The sequence below is a fragment of the Macaca fascicularis genome, chromosome 15 (assembly GCF_037993035.2).
Source record: "Macaca fascicularis isolate 582-1 chromosome 15, T2T-MFA8v1.1".
In the NCBI taxonomy this organism is placed as follows: Eukaryota; Metazoa; Chordata; class Mammalia; order Primates; family Cercopithecidae; genus Macaca; species Macaca fascicularis.
This window is the reverse complement of record NC_088389.1, coordinates 57,394,198-57,416,147: the sequence shown is the minus strand read 5'-3', so window position 1 is coordinate 57,416,147 and position 21,950 is coordinate 57,394,198. Positions and strand designations below refer to the sequence as shown.

Sequence of the window (21,950 nt, the reverse complement as noted above, 5' to 3'; positions counted from 1 at the left end):
CCAGGCAGTCTGAAATCGAGTAGGGAAGTCAAATCTTAAAGCTCAAAGTGATCACCTTTGAATCCATGTCTCATATCCAGGTCTTGCTGATGCAAGAGATGGGTTCCCATGGTCTTGGGCAGCTCTGCCCCGTGCTTTGCAGGGTACAGCCTCCCTCCTGGCTGCTTTCATGGGCTGGCACTGAGTGTCTGAGTCTTTTCCAGGTGCACAGTGCAAACTGTTGGTGGATCTACCATTCTGGGGTCTTGAGGATGGTGGCCCTCTTCTCACAGCTCCACTAGGTGGTGTCCCAGTAGGGACTCTGTGTGGGGGCTCCAACCCCACCTTTCCCTTCCATACTGCCCTAGCAGAGGTTCTCCATGAGGGGTCCACCCCTGCAGCAAACTTCTGCCTGGGCATCCAGGCATTTCCATACATCCTCTGAAATCTAGGTGGAGGTTCCTAAACCTCAGTGCTTGACTTCTGTGCCCCTGCAGGCTCAACACCATGTGGAAACTGCCAAGGCTTGGGGCTTCCACCCTCTGAACCCACGGCCCAAGCTCTATGTTGGCCCATTTCAGCCATGGCTGGGGCAGCTGGGACACAGGGCATCAAGTGCCTAGGCTGCACACAGCACAGGGACCCTGGGCCCAGCCCCCAGAACCATTTTTTCCTCCTAGGCCTCTGGGCCTGTGATGGGAGGAGCTGCTGCATAGGTCTTTGACAGTTGAAGACAGTTTCCCCATTGTCTTGGTGACATATTTGGCTCCTCATTACTTATGCAAATTTCTGCAGCTTGCCTGAATTTCTCCTCAGAAAATGGGATTTTCTTTTCTATTGCATTGTCAGGCTGCAAATTTTCCCAACTTTTATGCTCTGTTTCCCTTTTGAAACTGAATGCCTTTAACAACACCCAAGTTTCCTCTTGAATGCTTTGTTGCTTAGAAGTTTCCTCCACCAGATATGCTAAGTCATCACTCTCAAGTTCAAAGCTCCACAGATCTCTAGGGCAGGGGCAAAATGCTGCCAGCCTTTGTGCTAAGAAATAACAAGAGTCACCTTTCTCCAGTTCCCAATAAGTTCCTCATCTCCATCTGACACCACCTCAGCCTAAATTTCATTGTCCATATCATTATCGGCATTTTGGTCAAAGCCATTCAACAAGTCTCTAGGGAGTTCCAAACTTTCTCACATTTTCATCTTCTGAGCCCTCCAAACTGTTCCAGCCTCTGCCTGTTACTCAGTTTCAAGGTTGCTTCCACATTTTTGGGTATCTTTTCAGCAGCGCCCCACTCTACTGGTACTGATTTATTGTATTAGTCTGTTTTCATGCTCCTGATAAAGACACGCCTGAGACTGGGCAATTTACAAAAGAAAGAGGTTTATTGGACTTCCAGTTCCACATGGCTGGGGAGGCCTCACAATCATGGCGGAAGGAGGAGCAAGTCTCATCTTATGTGGATGGCAGCAGGTAAAAAGAAAGCTTATGCAGAGAAACTCCCATCTTAAAAACCATCAGAACTCATGAGACCCACTCAGTCTCACGAGAACAGCATGGGAAAGACCTACCCCATGATTCAATCATCTCACACTGGGTCCCTCCCACAACATGTAGGAATTATGGGAGCTGCAAGATGAGATTCAGGTGGGGACACAGAGCCAAACTATATCACTATTACACGAGTCAGAATATCCTTGTCTATATAGTGAAAATGTAATACTTGTCTGCCTTCTTCAGAAAAAGGCAGTGTAGCCCAATGGTTGAGAGAAATGATTTCTGTAGTCATATGGGCCAGTGTTCAAGTCTTAGCTCTGCAACTTAATACAGTGTGATTCTGGGAAATTTCCTTAATCTTTCTGAGGCTCAGTTTCCTCATCTAGACGATGGAGAAAATAATTATAGGATTGTTATAAAGATGAAATCCAGCCATTATTTTATGTGCTTAGTATAATGCTGGACATATTGTGTGTTTCCTCAACTATCTGTGGCACATTTATGCATCTACAGGTACATATTTGTGAAGATCAAATAGAATATACACAAAATTGGTTTATAAGTGGTAAAGAGCTATTTAGATGTGCTAGCATCATTAGCTGAGCATTCTAGTATATTTTTTGAGCCCAGACTTTGAGTTAAAACCTCCTAGGGACCTGAATGAAGCAACCACTGAGCCACTAGTGTCCATAGGAAAGCCTACAATTGTCCACCCTCTGTCTCTGGCTCCCAATACCACCCTCCATCTGTGTGCAACTACTGTATTCTAGGCCTTGTGCTTTGCCTACCTTGTTATTAACCCCCACAACAGTCCTTCAAGGTAGATACGATAATTCATGTTTTGTAGATGAAACAGAACTTAGCTCATTTAAGTAACTTGTTTTAACATTGTATAGCTCTTACATTAGGGAATTAAAGTGAAAGCCCAAGTTGCTCTGGTGTTAAAGTAAAGTACATGCAGTTTTCACTTCAAACAACAGTGGCAAACCAGACCAACTTCTACCTTGTCCTGGATCTGACACTCCCATACCCTAGTGACTCTAGGTAAGCTGGTTTACCACTAGAGGATAGGTTTCTTCATATATAAAATGACAGTAGTAAGACCTACCCTATAGGAATTTGTAAGTATTAAACAGAAAAGCATATAGTCGGTGATAATAAAGAATAGTTCTTCATATTTTGTCTTCTGGTACTTTCCATCTCCCAAGGGGTGTTAGAGGGTCGCTCCTCCTTCCCCAGGCCAGCAGGGGGCAGTACAGACCATAAAGGATCTGACCCAACCAGGAGGATCTCCTTAACCAACTGCCTCTGGGATCCTCCACCACTGTCAGTAATCTGAATTAGATCAGGTCCTTGGTAGTCTCTGATTCTGGCTCTTGGACTAGAAAAGAAGGAAAAGCCTGTTATACACAATAACAGACACAGCTATCACAACAATAGTAACCCCTAGTGCTTGCATAAGACTCCAAATAGAAAGTTTTTATATTATACAGGAAGCGATTCACGTTGGCCCAGGTTAGCAGTTTATTAACCTCATGAAGATGTTAATATCATTAGGAAGGCAGAAAGAGAATACCTCCAACTCCTCCATTAGACCCAATTAGAGAGCGCTGCTGCACAAAGGAGGCTGCTGCTGAGCTTGTCGGTGCTCAGGCTCGCAGCCGCAGTGATCCCATTAGATTGCCACTCACTGGAGTCATTAAAGCTGCCTCATTTGTGGTATGAAGCCATCATTCCCGAAATAGGTTGCTTTCAAGAAATGAATATGGGTAAGTGATCATGATGACAAATTAACACAAGATGATAAAGTAAATGCAAATGCAGGTTGACCAAACACTGATAGATGGAGCTGGAGGTGGTATATCCCAGTTGCTCTATTTGTGCTTGTTTTCTTACAACAACACTATGAGATCCGCATTATTTAAGTTTCTATTCTGATTTATCTGGCTCTGCTCCCACTTGCTGTCATGAACCCCTGCAAAGTCCTCTCTCTGTTTTTCTGACAGTTCTCAAAGGCAGCAGTGGTGCAGAGCATGTCACGTGTTTGTTGAAGAAGTACAACCAGTTTCCACATGGTGTGCATGGTTTTATTCCCCTTCTCCTGATCTCAGGTGCCCATATACAGGGGTCAGTTACTCCCAATGGCCACAGTCCCCTCTGCTCTGTAAAGTGGCTGTTGCTTCTGCTGGTTGTTTATTTCTGTGGATGCTCTCCAGTTCTGGAGGTGCCAAACCTGTGGTGGTTTATGTGCAAGTGTGTGTGTGTGAGAATGTGTGTGTGTGTGTGTGTGTGAGTGAAGGTATGCTTCTTCCTTTTTTTTTTTTTTTTTTTTTTTTGAGATGGAGTCTTGCTCTCTCACCCAGGCTGTAGTGCAATGGCATGATCTTGGCTCACTGCAACCTCTGCCTCCTGGGTTCAAGCGATTCTCCTGCCTCAGCCTCCCGAGAAGTTGAGATTATAGGCACACACCTCCACACCCAGCTAATTCTTGTTTTTTTTAGGAGAGATGGGGTTTCACCTTGTTGGCCGGGCTGGTCTCCAACTCCTGACCTCAGGTGATCCACCCATCTTGGCCTCCCAAAGTGCTGGGATTACAGGCGTGAGCCACCGCACCTGGCCACCTCTTCCGTTTTTAAAAAGAATCACATCCTACTAGACATTCTCAACACGGTACCGAGAGGCCCCTGGGTTCTTTATGAAAATAGACCTCTTTTTGTCCACCCTGCTAATATATCATTCTTCAAGACTGAGTCTAGATATCCTATTATCCAGGAAGTCTTCCCCAAGCACCCACATTGCTGTGTGAGTACCTCCCATCCCTTTATGCCCCCAAACCACTCTTGCTGCAATCTTGGCACATGATATCAACAACAGTCTAATGGAGCAGATGACACATGACTCCTTGGGGGCAGGGTATGACTTACTCACCTTTGTATCCCCAGCACCTAGGAAAGTGCCTGGCCCACAGTGGGTGCTAAATCTGTGTTTATGAAGTGAGCCTATTTCCTCTTTGTCTTTGAGATTTCTTTACGACTGCTTCCTCCCCTGATCCCACGCCAGCCCCTAGCATTCTAACTTTCTCTAGTCAGCTCTTTCTGATACCTGCCTTCTTTGGCATGATAGCTTGAATGCCTCTCTTTACCTAGGGCTCTGGATTTGTGGTTTGGTTTTGAATTGTTCACTAGGTTTTAAACCAGTACTTTTTTTGGATACTGTATTACTTTCCCAGGGCTGCCATAACAAAGTACAACAAACTGGGTAGTTTATGCATCAGACACTTGTCTCACTTTTCTGGAGGCTAGAAGACTGAAATTAGCGTGTCAACAGGGTTGGTTCTTTCTGAAGGCTGTGAGGGAGGCATCTGTTCCAGGCCTTTCCCCTAGCTTCCAGTAGCTTCTGGCATTCCTCTGCATGTAGATATTTACCCTGTGGCTTCACTTTGCCTTCCCTTTGTAAATGTCTGTGTCCAAATGTCTCCTTTTCATAAGAACTCCAGTCATATTAGATTAGGGTTCACCCTAATGATCTCACCTTAACTTGATAATCTACAAGAACCTATTTCTAAATAAGTGCAATGGCGCGATGTTGGCTCACTGCAACCTCTGCCTCCTGGGTTCAAGCGATTCTCCTGCCTCAGCCTCCTGAGTAGCTGGGATTATAGGCGAGCCTATAATTCACAGCTGTGAATATGATATATTCTCAGATACTAGGGGACAAGACTTCAACATCTTTTTTGGGGGTACAATTCAACCCATAACAGATGCCTCATCTAGTAACACCTCAATGGTAAACAGCACCACCCAGGTTTCACCAAAGCTTCCCGTAGCAACTTCTATTTTTCAAGAGGGAGTTCACATGATATCCAATAGTTGCTAGTTCACTTTCCTTTTCTATATTCTCAAGGAGAATGCAGTACTCAAACTAGGAGGTATTTTTTTTTTTTTTTTTTTTTTTTTGAGACGCAGTCTCGCTCTGTCGCCCAGGCTGGAGTGCAGTGGCGCGATCTCAGCTCACTGCAAGCTCCGCCTCCCGGGTTTACGCCATTCTCCTGCCTCAGCCTCCCGAGTAGCTGGGACTACAGGCGTCCGCCACCGCGCCTGGCTAGTTTTTTTTTCGTATTTTTTAGTAGAGACGGGGTTTCACCGTGTTAGCCAGGATGGTCTCGATCTCCTGACCTCGTGATCCGCCCGTCTTGGCCTCCCAAAGTGCTGGGATTACAGGCTTGAGCCACCGCGCCCGGCCACTAGGAGGTATTTTTAATCTTTTACCCTTTAAGTAAACTGGGCTGTACATTTATTTTGAGAAGTGAAAAAAAATTTGCTCAACGGCATTGGCATCCAGCTGAAATCAAGTTCAATAATGCCCCAGGCTATTCAAAGCTTTTGTCCCTGTGACCTATTTGTGGGAAGATAATATATTAATAACTGTAATGTTATAGCAGCCTCCTGATAATATATTCTAATATTTTATTGGTTTGCTATCTCTGAAAGGACTGGGAACCCCCTGAATAATTCCATGGAGGTGGGATAATCTTAGACAGTGTCTGAACAGCAGTGAGTCAACCAGAAAAAGCTTGTTTGGCACAATCCACAGGGATCCCCTCAGAGAGAAAACAAAGTCAAAAGTAGCAGAAAGAACTGAGTGGAAGAAGTGAAACCAGTGGAAGATTTAGCCAATTTCCATGGTAGATTTAAATCACTGGTTTAATGTTGGTTGAAGAGGTGTTCTTGGAGTTGCCTACATTACGTTGCTTCTCATTTCGGTGCTTAGTTTTTGAAACATCTATGTGTGTCTTTTCATGTATTGTTAGTTTCCTTTGGTCTTTTACTCCCTGGAATGAGAGTTGCAGGAGAGGCTATAGCAGAGGTTGTAGCCCGTTCATATCTGATGCAGACATGCAAGTTTTCAGTCCCTTGCTGAAAGTTATGCCTTTATGCTACTTGCTTGCTTTTTTTAATTTTTATTTTTATTTATTTATTTTTTCTGAGATGGAGTCTCACTGTGTCACCCAGGCTGGAGTGCAGTGGCACGATCTCGGCTCACTGCAAGCTCTGCCTCCCGGGTTCATGCCATTCTCCTGCCTCAGCCTCCGGAGTAGCTGGGACTACAGGCGCCTGCCACCACGCCCAGCTAATTTTTTTGTTTTTAGTAGAGACGGGGTTTCACCGTGTTAACCAGGATGGTCTCGATCTCCTAATCTAGTGATCCACCCATCCTGACCTCCCAAAGTGCTGGGATTACAGGCGTGAGCCACCGCACCCGGCCTGTGCTACTTGTTTTCAATCCTGGCTATGCCCCAGTAGATTCTGCTGCAATTGGTCTTGGCTGGGCCTGGGACTAGTGCTTTTTAAGAGCAGCACTGGTGATTCCAATAGGTAACCAGTGTTGAGAACCATGCCCTCCATCTTTTTGGCTTGTTTGCTTTGAAAGACAAAAGAGCAAAGTTAGGGGAATATTTGCAGTGTAAGGTCTGTGTAAATCCCTTCAGGACACACATGCCCCTCTCTATCCCCTATCCTCAACTAGGCACATTCATGAGGCGAAAATTCCCTGTACCTCATCATGGCCATGGGCATGAGGGAATGATGCTGGATCTTGACCTTAAAGAAACCATGCAGCTCTATGGGCATGAAGAAACCACGCCGCATGATGGCCATGAGGAAACCATGCAGCATGATGGTCATGAGGGAACTATGAGGCTCCATGGGCATGAGGAACCATGCAGCTCCATGGCCATAAGGGAATCATGCAGCTCCATGGCCATGAGGAGCCATGCAGCTTCATGTGCATGAGGCAGTATGCAGCTCCAGGGGCATGAGGAAACCATGCAACACCATGGGCATGAGGGAACCATGCAGCTCCATGGGCATGAGGACACCATGCAGCACCATGGGCATGAGGGAACCATGCAACTCTGTGTCCATAAGAGAACTATGTAGCTCCATAGGCATGAGGAAATTAAGCAGCTCCATGGGGATGTGGAAACCATGCAGCTCTATGTCCATGAGAAAACCATGCAGCTCCATGGGCATGAGGAAACCAAGCAGCACCATGTACATGAGGAACCATGCAGCATCATGACAATGAGGAATCCATGCAGCTCCATGGGCATGAGGGGACCACGCGGCGCCATGGTTATGAGGAAACTATGCAGCACCATGGGCCTGAGGAAACCAGGCAACTCCATGGGCATAAGGAAATCATAGATCCATGGCTATAAGAACAGCAAGCAGCTGCATGGCTAGAAGGAGATCACACAGTACCACGATAGTTGCTTACTGTTCACAACTTTTAGTCTATCTGGTAGTCTGAGCCTTTAGAAACTGCATATCCATTTCCTAGGTGAATTAACTTCTATTTCATGTCTTTTAAACTGGGTTCTTGCCTTTTGACTGGATTAGTAAGTTACTGGACCACCTAAGCCTTTTTCCTTATCAGAAACAGTGTCTTTCTTCCTCAGTATTGTGAAATGAGTGCAAATAACCTGAATGTATTAGTCCATTTTTACACTGCTGTAAAGAACTACCTAAGACTGGGTAATTGATAAAGGGAAGAGGTTTAATTGACTTCCAGTTCTTCACAGCTGGGGAGGCCTCAGGAAACATATCATGGTGGAAGGTGAAGGGGAAGCAAGGCACATCTTACATGATGCCGGGAGAGAGAGCGAGAGCGTGAGGAAGTGCCATAGTTTAAAACCATCAGCTCTTATCAGAACTCATTCACTATCTTGAGAACAGCATGGGGGAAATGGCTTCCATGATCTAATCACCTCCCACCCTCAACATGTGGGGATGACAGTTTGAGATGAAATTTGGGTGGAGATACACAGCCAAATCGTATCACTGTGCTTGCTGAAATGGCTTGAAAATCTCTTCTTCTATTCTCATCAACATACCTCTGACAGCATGATTTCTTTTTTTATGTTCTTGTTGTAGAAAGAACTGCAATGTAGACTAGATAAGTTAACAGGAATAGCCAGTTCGTTGGTATCATTAAAGAGTTTAAATATTGATGTACACAGTGGCTTAAAGAGTGCATATAGGGTTTTAATATGGAGAATATCTATTTCATAAGAACTAATGAGATGATATATGTGACTGTACCAAGCACAGTTCATGGAATTGAACAGGTGCTCAATGTGTTTGTGTTTCTTCATTTATTAACTCCTGTGCCAAGACTCTTGATGAGGGCTTCCAGCACAACATGCTGGGAGTCCTTGACCATGTCACTGGTAAGAGTATGACCCATTTCATTGATAGTGGGTTACAATATTTTCTTTTATTTTCTAAGTAACTGAGAATACAGCGGTCTTATTAGCAGGAAGTTCAGAGTTTGTTCTGATCTTTGCTCACTCATGTAGGTAGTAAAAATTATTTAAACATATTTTTCTATTTATTAACAAACATTAAAAAGTATCTACTTCTATCAGTGAATGAATGGCTACACAAAATGCAGCCCATATAAACAATGGAATACTATTCATTCTTAAAAATGAAGACAATTCTGATACATGCTACAACGCAGATGAACCTTGAAAACATGATGCCAAGAGAAGTAAGTCAGATGCAAAAGGACAGATAATGTATGATTCCACTTACGGGAGATACGATAATAGGCAAATTCACAGAGACAGAAACAACAGTGGTTACCAGGCATTGAGTGGAGGGGAAGAAGGAGTTACAGGGAGTACAGAGTTTCTGTTTGGGATGATGAAAAAGTTCTGGAAATGAATAATGTTGACAGTTGCACAAAATTGTGAATGTACTTAATACCATTGGATTGCATGCTTGAAATGGCAAATTTTATGTTAGGCATATTTTATCACCACCACCACTACCACACACACACACACACACACACACACACACACACACACACACACTGACTATATGCTGGAGGAGAGTAGTGGCTCTCTGGAAAATAAACAAAAGCCTTATCTATAGCATTGGCTGATCTCTATGGTGTAAATGCTTCCTCCGAGGCAGATTTCAAGCTATCAACACAATGACTCTGAACTTGGAATTGGCAAGAGAAGAGCCACATCGGCTCTTCTGAGTCAGTAGGAGCTGACTACAGCCCACTCCTGTCTGGAAAATGAGAAATTTGGTATAACTTGACTTTTTCACTGCTTTCCCCACTTGCCACTTTTTGTGGTACATTGGCATTTTAAATTAAGATTAGAAAATTATTATTTTTATGTTAAGTAATGTAATGATAATTTGAAATTTGTATTAAATTTTAATGTATATGTTAACTTTGGAGACTACATTTTACTGATCACCAGTTTTTTTTTGTTCTTTTGTGTTTTTTTTGAGACACTCTGGCACCCAGGCTGGAGTGCAGTAGTGTGATTACAGCTCACTGCAGCCTTGACCTCTCAGTCTGAAGCAATCCTTCCACCTCAGCCTCCTAAGTAGCTGGGACCACAGGTGTGAACCACCACACCTAGCTAATTTTTATATTTTTGGAGAGATGGGGTTTCACTATGCTTCCCAGGCTGATAACTCCAGGGTTCAAGCAATCCTCCTAACTTGGACTCCCAAAGTGCTGGGATTACAGGTGTGAGCCACCATACACAGCCCCAACTTGTTTCAGAGGGGTGCATTGTCCCGGTTCTTCAGGTTTCCCCTTATTTGATTTGCTTTATTGCTTTACATGAATTTTTTTCCCTGTTTGATCATCTTACAGAGTGATGTCAATTTCTCTATTGGTAGTTGAAATGGGTCTGATGGAGGGAATGTGGATTTTGTTTATTTTGTTTATTTCAGGCACATAGAAAGAAGAAAGAGAAAAGGAAAAGGTTAGGTTGTCAGGAGCCTTTAACTTACCAATTAGTCTAGAGATCTCGCATGCTAGTGGGTAAAGGCTGGGAAGTAGAACCAGAATTTATTTCCATATTTGTTGAGGTAATCAGACTTCAACAAGGGCAATGCCACTTTTCCTGGTGTGGCAGGGTTGTTCTTAAGATGGGGTAGTGATGGCAGTGCTCCTATACTTGGTCAGCATGGCAGCGTGAGCTGATTTCTTAGGTACATTTGTCCAACGCGTGAGAGAAGTCATGGGAACAGCCTACTCTTCCCCTATCTAGTTTCCTTTGCATAATGGTTTGAAATACCTCGATGTTTCTTGGTTGAAGATGCCACACATTATTCTTACATAAAATTTTGCTTTTACCTTTTAAATTGGCACTGGGAATGGGACATGACAAGATTTCTTTACGTGGAAATCTAAAAAAGAAGGTGATAAACTAAATGTCTGAGGTCAGAGGTGGCAGTTCCATGCTGCTGAGAGCCTGATGTCTGTTTCTTACCAGTGCTGGCTTTTCCAACAGGCTAGTCCTTGCTCTTTCTGTATGGATCCTATGTGGGGCTGTGTGGATCCCACTGTTGCATCAGTGTAACTGATAACACTTACTTCATTCATTTGGGGGTACAAATATGATCCTGTCACCTTAATATTGTCAAATTCACTGTTTAAGACCCCAGGTATCCTGGTAGGAAGATATCCAGTGTTTGCCTTAAGACCTCTGCCCCTACTTCAAAATTTCCAAGAACTCCAAAGCTTTACTCTGTCCAAATTTAGTGAATTATTTAAGGATTATTTCTCCTTCTATTAATAACACCATAATTAGAGGGAAGTGGGAAACCTGATCACTGCTTCATATTAGCTCACGGCACTGCTGTTGAAACCGGGTCCTATAGATGCTGGTGTTTCCCTTTGCAATATGTTGAATGTTCAAGTTCGTGTGCAGACCACTGTGGAATCTCAAAGTTGGGCTCGAGATCATTATTCCCGTAGTCCATACTTAAACATCTCCTAACAACACTGTGTTAGGATGGCTGAGTCCCAAGAGGCTTCTAGTAGCAGTATGCATTGTGCTGTTACCAGGCCTCCTGACTCCCAAGTCTCAGGCCTGTTGAGCCCTGGTCACTAGCCTAGATTATACCTTTCCACAGTTAATTGTATTCCAGAGGCCTTGCCTTTCTTTACTCTGGGGCTTTTTCTGGGCCACCCTGGTCTACCCTCATGGTTCTCCCATGAGAGAACAGGGTTTGGGGGATCAGGTCCTTCTCTCCTGCAATATGTGATATACAGATCAGTCCACTTTATTTAGCAGACACGGGCTCTGCTTGCCAGTGGATATCGTGTGGGGTCTGACTTGGCAAGGCACAAATATTCCTATTGTAATCTTCTGCCAGAGCAAAAGTCCATGCTCATTCTTCACAAGAGAGAACACTCAAGTGATTCTTTGAAGAAAAAAATCATCTAGTTCAAGGTACTACTCTGCCCCTACCTGTGTTGAAAAGCAGCTGGCAGAGACTGTTATTACAAAGGCAGATGTAACTCCTTTTCTGGGATTGTTTCATCTTTATGTTTATTCTGTGATATGAGAGAGCATGGCTAATGTGGGCACATGGAGTCACAGTATTAGAAAAGGCAAACAGGTAAGTGGTAGAGTCAGAATTTGATTCCATCTCCCTGACTCTGAGGCCAGTGTGTATTCTGTCAATTGACAGTTGTTACTGGGTACCGCTGTGTGCCAGACACCGCACTTGGTAGGTGCTGGGGATACAAGGAGAAGACATGGTTCTAGAGAGGAAGTTAAACTGAAAGAAAGAAGACGTAAAGGTGTGAACAGAGCACTATGAGAGTACATGAGAGAGGGCACTTGAGTGGGGGTTTCCTGGAGAAGGAGACGTCCAAGCTGAGTCTTGAAGGAAAAATTGGGTAAGGTGAGTAAAGGAAAGGAAATAGGCTCCTTATAGTGAGATAAAGCAGCAAGTGCTGATTGCAGAGCTTCCTGGTTACCGTGATGTACTTTTTTATTAGGATAGAGAGCAGCTGCTGTGTAGAGGCTTTCTAAGTGTTTCTATTTATTTCTTCTTTCTTTTTTTTTTTTTTAAAACATGGCTTTATTGAAGTGTAACTGATATCCAGAAAGCTGCACATATTTGATGTATACAATTCAATAAGTTTGTACATATGCATACACCTGTGAAACTATTACTACCATCAAGACAATAAACATATCCATGCCTCTTTTTTTTTTCATGGTAAGAATACTTAACCTGAGATCTACCCTCTTAACAAAATTAGGCACACAATACAGTATTGTTAACTATGGGCACCATGCTGTACATCTGCATAACTCTAGGACACACTCATCTTGTATGACTGAAGCTCTATACCCATTGAACAACAACTCCCCCTTTTTTCCCCCTCTTCCAGCCCCCAACAGCCACCATTCTACTTTCTGCTTTTATGAGTTTGACAATTTTAGATACCTCATGTAAGTGGAATCATACAGTATTTCTTTATAAGGGCATATTTATACCTACTGGAAACCAGTTTGTTGCAACTGATTACCATTTGAACTTATGGGACACATTGGTTTGTGTAAGACTAAAACAATAATTCTGAACCCATTATTGCCTGGTTTTCATTTCCATTCTTTTAAGTCCCATATCATCAAAGTTATAGTTATTCTAACATATTTTTGAGCAGTGTTTGTAAATGGACTGATGTTAGTTGAGTATGTGACATGTGTTTGGTTCTTTATATCAATGTTCTCCTGATGTGTGTATTATTACCTTTGTTATAGACAGGAAAACTGAGGCTCAGACAGACTAAATATGCTGAAGGTTGCACAACTAAGTGTATCAGCTGGAGCAATAAGTGTGTCAGCTGGAACACAAACTCAGACCTAGCTGCTCATTCCAGGGCAATACCCAGAGCTCTCACTACCATCCTCTGTGTTGCTGGAAGTCTGAGTTGCTGACAGAGAACACTATTAATTATATGTGAGTGAAAATAGGCCGAGGGGCATTAAGCAGGTGTGACCATAAAAACTGCTTCTGTTTCTGTGGATTTAATTATCTCCCACTATTGGCTTGAATTGGTTGTGAACGCACTGATAGAAGGTAATCAAAGAGCTGAATGAACCTGGCAGTTGTAAACGGAAGCGCAGGGTCCCTGTCAGGCTGGTACAGAAGTGAATGCATCCATTGTTTTTAATAGGCCAACTATTTGTCTCTTGTTCCCTAGGAGGCAATTGGAAGAGACATGCTGATAGCTCCCCTTGGGACATTAACCGGAATCATATTTGTAAAGTGAAGCTTAAGTTGGTCATTTTATTCCCAGTTCACAAAAATAGGAGGCGAATGGCAGTGGGAGCAAAGACACAATTTCTAGTTCATCAAAGATCACAAATTGTATTAGTGCAATATTTTCATTGCAGTTATTACTTTGTGGCATAGTGATATAAAATGTTCACTTTAGATAAATCTCTATTTTTTGGTGGTTTTAAGGCAAATCTTTTCTACTGTAATGATTATTTTAATGACCACTGTGGACATTTCTCCTTGCCTAGTTTTCTGATTTCTCAGCAATATAATCCCATGATCCACATTTAGTTTGTACTTTCTAGGTGATCAACACAGCTGCTTTGTCTGCGGGTCGTGGATAGCCTCTTGAACTTCTGACCCGTATGTTTTGACTGCCTTATGGTCATGACTTAATTTTGAAGATAACATTTGGCAAGTCAAAGGAAAAGAGTGAACTATCCCATATGTTCCTTTAATACTACTTCCCAAGGTTGAGAAAGAGAAACTGAAATATGCTAAGTCAGAAAAGAAATTCATGGCAATGGAAACCAGTTTGGGATACGGCTATTCTGAAGGTTCAGAGATGTATTTATTTCCTGGAAAATCAAGTTGCAACTGTCAGTTAACCTATAAGGATCCCTATCAATAGAGGAGAGGAGAGAAGAGGAACAAGATAGGTTTTCAGTGCCTCGGTACATTGTGCTATTCTCATCAACCATCACATTATGAATTTAATGAAGTTACTCAGATAACTGTAAGTCAAATTAGAGTTCAGTGTGTTTTCAATTGAATTATCCAGTTTGATTATTGACATGTACAATATTTAATTAAATTTATTACCACTAATACAGTATAAATGAAATCTGGCTTGATTTTCAAAGCAATAGTTTTACCTAGGAATATGAATAATAACTGGATATGGCAGTACTCAAAAAGAAACCTTTTTTCACAGATATCTCATTCTTTGTCATAACAACATATATGACTGTTTAACTGGGCCATCATTTGTTTATAAAGCTATTATCATGTTCCTAGCACTGTGCTAGAGTCTGGGGTTCCTGTAACGAGTAAGAAAATCCCTTGCTTTCCAAAAAGCTCATAGTCTTTTTTATTGAAGGGTTGAATTATTTATCTTTAGTAAATCAAAATGTGTTTTAAGTGTGCTAACCCAGTCTCCGAATTAAAGTTCTGGTTAATAAATTATTTTGTAAAGAAAGAATTACTTTTGCCATAAGAAGAGCACTATAAGTTTACTCTTTTTGTATCCAGTTTCTTAATGTAGGGCTTTATAGCTAGTGTAGCTGCTTCTTAAAACAGGTGTTTCAAACAATGGAAGGGAGAGTCAGGTTTGTTGAGTCTTGGGTCTTCTGGCCACTTACCTCCCACTTTTCACCAACTCAACCCTCTGCTTTTGTGGCACTTCCTGCATTGAGCTCATTCTTTGATAATTTGCTTGTTATGGCCCCTTCACCCAGAGTTTCTTCTTTTCTTTGATAATATAAACTTTTCATTGTTTTTTAAAGCTTAGCTTAACTCTTCTTCCTCCTTAAAGCTTTCCATGCCCTCATCCAGAACTCTCTTTTTATTCATTAAATTCTAGGAACAATGTCAGGGCAATTAGCACTTGGTCAGTTTCTAGTGTTTCAATAACATTAATAACAACAAACAGCAGTTTTCACTAAGTGCTTACTGAGTACCAATGTTATAACCACCAGACATGCATGTACTATTATTATCTTTATTTTATAGATAAGAACATTGAAACCCAGAGGACTTTAGCAGCTTAAGAAAGGTCCCACAGTTGGCAAATGGTGGATCTGGGTAAACTCAGACCATTAGATCCTAAAGCCTGAGCTGTTATCCATTGGCATTTCTGAATGTGTGGTCTTCTGACCATGTGCATTAGAATCACCAACATGGATACTGTTAAAAATGCAGATTATTGGCCGGGCACAGTGGCTCACGTCTGTAATCCCAGCACTTTGGGAGGCTGAGACGGTTAGGTCATGAGGTCAAGAGTTGGAGACCAGCCTGGCCAACATAGTGAAACCCCATCTTTACTAAAAATACAAAAAATTAGCCAGGCATGGTGGCCGGTGCCTGTAATCCCAGGTACTCGGGAGGCTGAGGAAGAATAATTGCTTGAACTTGGGAGACAGAGGTTGCAGGGAGCCAAGATAGTGCCATTGCACTCCGGCCCGGGAGACAGTGCAAGATTCCATCTCAAAAAAAAAAAAAAAAAAAAAAAATGCAGATTACTGAACCCACCCAGATCTACTGTCTTAGAATCTATGGGTCTAGGTATAGAGCCTGGGAATCTGCATCTTTAACAAGCTTCCTGGGTAACTTTTACAAACTATAGTTTGAGAATCATTGCATATACTTTGCTGAGTTTTCATTTATATATTTACCTTCCTAATCTAACTGTAAACCTCTTGAGGGCAGAGATTATGCTATCTACATACAACCTTCTAAATCCCCAAGTCTGCAATAGATGTTTAGATATTGACTACAAGCTTAGTCAATACTTGCTTTTTTTCTGATATAGGCAGCAAAATTAAATGTTTCACACAACTATGGGAAAGATTCATATGATGGGACTTCCCATGAAAGCGTCTGGTAATAGCCAAAGGCCCCATGGTTAGGACCAACCTCACGAATGCTTCTTCTCATTCTGTCACTGGCTCAGTACATTTTCATTTCCTGCCTCAGTTTGCTTGCCTTTGAAGTTGGGGAGATTTTAATAATAAAGAAACAGAGGTATTGGTGGGAGCTAATGATTGTGATTAGAATATAGAATTTGAAAAGTGATAAGACTAACATCTCATTTCGATATTTAAGACATAAATGAAATTAGCTTATTATTGAAGTTAGATCATACATGGCCCATTTCTAATTCACTGTGACAAGACTTTCACTTCAGTTCAATTGGATATATGTTGAGGGGGTCACACAGAAGCTTTTCCATACCATCTGATGGCTGTTGACAATTGCTGAGCCAGCCACTAGTGGCCTTGCATTATTCTGTGATAAAAGGATACTCACACCTTCCAGTCCAGCCTACTAGTTTCAGATGAGCTATATAATTTCCTCAGGTCAAGCCAGAATTTTAACCCAAATCTTAATATTCCAAGTTCAGTGTTTTCCACTACCTCATGCTATTTCCTCTGCATGGCATGCTACTAAACATGAGTCAAAAAGCAGTCTAGGTCATGTGTGAATAAGGCTGGTAAGAGATAAGAGAAGACTTATTTTGTACTCCCCTGAATTTTTTTTTTTTTTTTTTGGCTAACTAGTTTCTCATGCAGCATCAGCTCCTGAAGGACAGCTGACAGTGTATTAGCCATTTACATCTTATCCATTTACAATCAGAATTATAGCAATCCAAATCTTTACTTTTAATATGAATACCAACTGTATCACTAGGCAATTGTTATCATTAAACCCTAGCAATTGGCTAATGTCCAATGCATAATTTAAACTTTGTGGAACCTTGTGGGTTACTGTCCTGCCTAAGTGTGTTATTACTTCTTATCAATATTTTGTTTAAGGAAACAGTTTTGGAAGCAACAGCAAACAAAAAATATAAGCATCACCTACTTATCACACACTATTGAGGATGGAAAACATCCAATATTTATTTGGAGATCCGATGGACTGGGGATGAGTTGTCAACAAAGATAGCACCTATGAATGTGTCCTTTGTCTTTCTAGAAAAATCATTTGTTAGGAATGTATTTAAATAAATTTTATTGTGTTTATTTATAAATTATATTGTATATATTTATATATAGTATATATATATAGTAGTAAGATGATTACTATAATGAAGTGAATCAACATAGCCATCATCCCTCACATAGTTACCCATTTTTCCCCTCTGTGGCAAGAGCCTCTGTAATTTACACATTTAGCAAAAATCCTAAATACCATACATTATTATTAACCATAATCTGCATGTTGTACATGGATCTTTTAGGGCTTTGCCATGACATATTACCTGTCTGTTACCTGCCTGTAAATAAGTTTTTGATTGTCCTGACAGGAGAAGGTTAAACATTGTAAACAATGTAAAAATGTTTAACCTTCTCCTCAAACATTGTAAAAAATATGTCATTAGATAATTTCTTAAGGAAATACTCCAAAAAACTTCTCTTCTCCTTAGAGACATCTTAGGATGGGTTAGTCAATGTAAATGGGGGGTTGAAGCCCATCCCAATGAAAGATGAATTCTGTTGCCTCATTCTTTTAATGGCCTCCTGCCCAAAATAAAACTCGCCAGCAAGCAGTATTTATCTTAGCGATGCTGCCATTTCATATCACAAAGTGACCGTGTAGTCTCATAAACATAGTCCAAAAGTGCTGACTTTTAAAGGCAGTTGAATTTTTTTTTACTTGTTACTGTTTTATAGCTTTGCATAAAATGCTAATGCCATGACATTTGTAGAACTATTAAATCATTTTAATGAAAGAGTAACAGTTATACAACTAATTCATTTTAGTGCATTTCACTTGCAGAATCCTTTAGTAGTTGATTGTAATGGGAAGAAGCAATTTTTTTTGTAGCTCCATAATTTTATTCTCACATGGAACCAAATCCCATTATTTTGGTGTAGTTTATACCCAAGTCTAATGGAGCAAATCCATTGACAGAATTTGTTGTCCCAAATCTAGGCCCATTTGCCTGATGGCCCCCACTTAATGTGATCTATAGTCTAGCCAAGCCAAGTCTGCTTCTCTGGAAAAATATGGCTTTCTGTTTCCCTTTTAAGTGTTTAGGGGTAAATATATGGTCATGCATTTTCAGCTACTGAAAAATGAACTCAATCGCCATAACACCAAATCAAGGAAAACATTTGGGCTTTAAAAATTATCTTTGATCATATAACAAGACAGCTGGGATTGATTATTATCCCGGTTCCTCGTTAATGGCCATCCCATTCGGTATATGCTGTCATGCCAGGGCCTCTGTGGAAGAGAATGGCCAGAAAGCCCTGGAAACATTAAGCGCTGTGAGCAGTGGAAACAGATTTACATTTCTAAACAGATCCTTTGTTAAAGATCACCAGTGCATAGATCTGCAGCTTTCTTCTAGAGTAAAATCATTCTCTGCTTCTCTACTCTCCTGGCCCCCATGTTTTCAGACAAAGCTTCCATTAATAGATAATTCTTTCTGAAACAAAAATTTCTTTTAAGGAATTGCATTCCCTGTTGTCCTCAAATGCTTAGGTTACCCAGAGAGTTGACTTCATTGTCAACATACTTTTACCCCCTTATAAACATATGTATTCCCTTTAACATTTTTTCTCCTTACAAACATGTATTATTCCTCTTAAAATATGTATATTCTTGTGAAATATGAATTCAGTTTGTTTACCCTTACTGCAAATTTTTCTTTACTTCTGATTTTCTTCTGAACCAAGTAGTCTCATTATTATTCTACCATGAGTTTAAGGGTTTTGCTGCTAAAATGTTATCTTTTTCTTCACTCAGGCTTCTCTTGAGCATAGATGTAAAATATTGCAAAGATGTGAAAACTAGAATGTTTTCCCTCCAGGTGAACTGATTATCAAACTTAGTGTCTTGAACAACAGCACTCTTCCACACTTTATCTAGCTTTGATCATTTCAGAACGGAATTTTCTTCTAAAACAATGTCCATACGGTATCACTCCAAATATGTAGCAGTGAAATTAATACCTTTTTGATTCACATGATATTATCAACTGGAAGAAACATATCCATTTAGATTCTCACTAGCAGCCTTGTTTACTTTATTCCATTATTTACAATGAAAGGGTTAGAATTTCTGTTTGTATTTATGTAGGTGGTACATTAAATGTGTACAATTTTATGAATATTTTTCAGCCAGCTCATCAGAATACTGATTTTGTCAGTTAAAATAGCATATATTTCTGACCAAGACCACATCTGCCCCATAAGCACTGAACCCTGCCTTTGCTGCTCCACCGCCCAGTCCACACCTACCGCCAGCTCACCATGGATGATGGTATCGCCCCACTTGTCATTGACAACAGCTCAGGCATGTGCAAGGCCAGCTTTGCAGGTGATGATATCCCCCTGGGTCATTTTCCCCTCCATCATGGGGCACCCCAGGTACCAGGATGTGATGGTGGGCATGGGCCAGACAGACCTCTACTTGGGGCGACGAGGCCCACAGCAAGAGAGGCATCCTGACCCTGAAGTACCCCACCAAGCACAGCATTGTCACCAAATGGGACCACATGAAGAAGATCTGGCATCACACCTTCTACAACGAGCTGGGTGTGGTTCCTGAGGAGCACCCCGTGCTGCTGACGTAGGCCCCCATGAACCCCAAGGACAACCGCAAAAAGATGACCAGATCATGTTTGAGACCTTCAACACCCCAGACATATACATGGCCATCCAGGCCTTGTGGTCCCTGTACGCCTCTGGCCATACACTGGCATCATGATGGACTCTGTGGATGGGGTCACCCACCGGGTGCCCATCTACAAGGGGTACTCCCTCCCCCATGCCATCCTACATCTGGACCTGGCTAGCCAGGACCTGACTGAGTACCTCATGACGATCCTCACCGAGCTGGGCTACAGCTTCACCACCAGGGCAGAGCAGGAGATTGCGTGCGACACCAAGGAGAAGCTGTGCTACATCACCCTAGACTTTGAGTGGGAGATGGCCATGGCGGCCTCCAGCTCCTCCCTGGAGAAGAGCTACCAGCTGCCCCATTGCCAGGTCATTACCATCGGCAACCAGCGTTTCCGCTGCCCCGAGGTGCTCTTCCAGGCTTCCTTCCTGGGCATGGAATCCTGTGGCATTCACGAAACTACCTTCGACTCCATCATGAAGTGTGACGTGGACATCCATAAAGACCTGTATGCCAACTCAGTGCTGTCTGGTGGTACCACCATGTACCCTGGCAACCCTGACAGGATACAAAAAGAGATCACTGCCCTGGCGCCCAGCACGATGAAGATCAAGATCATTGCTCCCCCCAAGCTCAAATACTCTGTGTGGATGGGCTGCATCCTGGCCTGGCTGTCCACCTTCCAACAGATCAGATATGGACCAGCAAGCAGGGGTATGACAAGCCAGCCCCTCCATCCTCCAAATGCTTCTAGGCGGACTGTTACTTAGTTGCGTTACGTCCTTTCTGGATAAAACCTAACTTGTGCAGATAACAAGATGAGATTGGCATCGCTTTATTTATTTATTTATTTATTTATTTATTTATTTATTGGCTTGACTCATTTGAAAATTGGAGCGGTGAAGGTGACAGCAGTCTGTTGGAGCGAGCATCCTCCAAAGTTCTACAATGTGGCTGAGGACTTCGATTGTACATTGTTCTTGTTCTTTTTTAAATAACGTGAGCTGCATTGTCCTAGGAAGCCCCTTGCCCTCCTAAAAGCCACCCCACTTCTCTGTAAGGAGAATGGCCCCATCCTCTCCCTAGTCCACACAGGGGAAGGGATAGCATTGCTTTCATGTAAATTATGTAATGCAAAAAAAATTTTTTTTTTTTGAGATGGAGTCTTGCTCTATCGCCCATGCTGGAGCGCAGTGGCGCGATCTCAGCAACACTGCAAGCTCCTCCTCCTGGGTTCACGCCATTCTCCCGCCTCAGCCTCCCAAGTAGCTGGGACTACAGGAGTCCGCCACCACACCTGGCTAATTTTTTTTTTTTTTTTTTGTATTTTTAGTAGAGACAGTGTTTCACCATGTTAGCCAGGATGGTCTCCATCTCTTGAGCTCGTGATCCGCCTGCCTCTGCCTCCCAGAGTGCTGGGATTACAGGCATGAGCTACTGTGCCTGGCCTGGCAAAATTTTTTAAATCTTTGCCTTAATACTTTTAAAAATTTTGTTTTGTTTTAAATGATCAGCCTTCATGGCTCCCCCTCTTTTGTACCCCAACTTGAGATATATGAAGCCTTTTGGTCTCCCTGGGAGTGGGTGGAGGCAGTCAGGGTTTTACCTGTACACTGACTTGGGACCAGTTGAAGAAAAGTGCATACCTTAAAAAATCACATATTTCTTTGGGTTAATGTCTTAATCATTTACTATTTTTTATGAGTTGTAGTAAAAATGAGATGAAAATCATTTTGCAATTTAGTCCTATGTATCATTAACTATACATTAAACTCCAGAGATCTGATACAGTTAATAACAACTAACAACTATGAAGTAATTAAAAGTCTGCAGAACACATACACGATAACCAGAACCCACCTCTGCAACAACCCCGTAAGGTAGATTTGTTATCTTATTTTACTGTTGAGAATATTGAGGTTTTTGAGAGCATAATAACTGGAAATTTCTGATCAGTGTAATAAAAAAGATCATTTTCTATATGTAGCTGGAAATAAGGATGA

The 21,950-nt window shown here is 41.9% G+C and overlaps 1 pseudogene; it reads left to right on the top strand.

Moving 5' to 3' along the window:
- Positions 1-19,577: 19,577 nt before the first annotated feature.
- Positions 19,578-20,701, top strand: LOC102124245 (actin, cytoplasmic 1 pseudogene; annotated as a pseudogene).
- The last annotated feature ends 1,249 nt before the right edge of the window (positions 20,702-21,950 follow it).